Consider the following 761-nt stretch of genomic DNA (forward strand, 5'->3'; position numbering starts at 1 on the left):
TATATATATATACACTTTTATAATGTTTTGTACTTAATTAATAATTAATTGTTGATATTAAAAACATGTTATTAAGGATTTGAATATATTTTTAAGCCTGACATGGAGCGCAGACCCTGTTTTATTTATTTTTCAATTATAAAATTTATATATATATATATATATATATACGACAAACAGAGTAAAGACTAATACTCATATATTCATGCCTCCTCGCCGCGTCTGCCTGCGTGCACATACCTTGCAGCTGACAAGGCTCTTCGTTGCCTTCCTGTGGTCACAGAAAGATAGTGCATCCTGAAACACGTCACAGTGTCGTCACCGCTTCCAACAAACCTCATAGACATAAGTATGTCAGCAGTCAGCGTGTAATACCCGTATGCAGGTCAACACAGAGTGGGATTTTATAAGCGCTTCATCACGTGTTTTGCTCTCTCTTCTTTCTTGTTCGGTTTTAACACACACAAAAAACAGACGCATACAAACAAACGATGTGTTTGCCATAAATATACATTCAGAAGGGGTTCAATATAATGTCCAAATAAAACAAAAATCAAGTTTTAATCTGGAAAGCGAGGCGAACGACATCATTAGTTCTTTAAATGATTTCCAAAAAAAATACAAATATCTTCAATGATCCTGGATAAATAAATTTAAAAATAAACAGAATAAATCTCCGACTACTACTACTGTCACGCGAGAGGGTGAAAGTGAAAGATGAGAGAACTACAAAGGCAGAGTGAGAGACAGAGAGGGGAAGA

The 761-nt window shown here is 35.1% G+C and overlaps 1 protein-coding gene across 33 annotated transcripts in view; it reads right to left on the bottom strand.

Annotated features, from left to right (window-relative positions):
• Positions 1–761, bottom strand: part of LOC103390856 (protocadherin gamma-C5-like) — a 130,303-nt gene that overhangs the window by 30,179 nt on the left and 99,363 nt on the right. The gene's annotated exons all lie outside the window — the stretch shown is intronic.

The sequence above is a fragment of the Cynoglossus semilaevis genome, chromosome 15, assembly GCF_000523025.1.
Source record: "Cynoglossus semilaevis isolate Cse_v1.0 chromosome 15, Cse_v1.0, whole genome shotgun sequence".
Lineage (NCBI taxonomy): Eukaryota > Metazoa > Chordata > Actinopteri > Pleuronectiformes > Cynoglossidae > Cynoglossus > Cynoglossus semilaevis.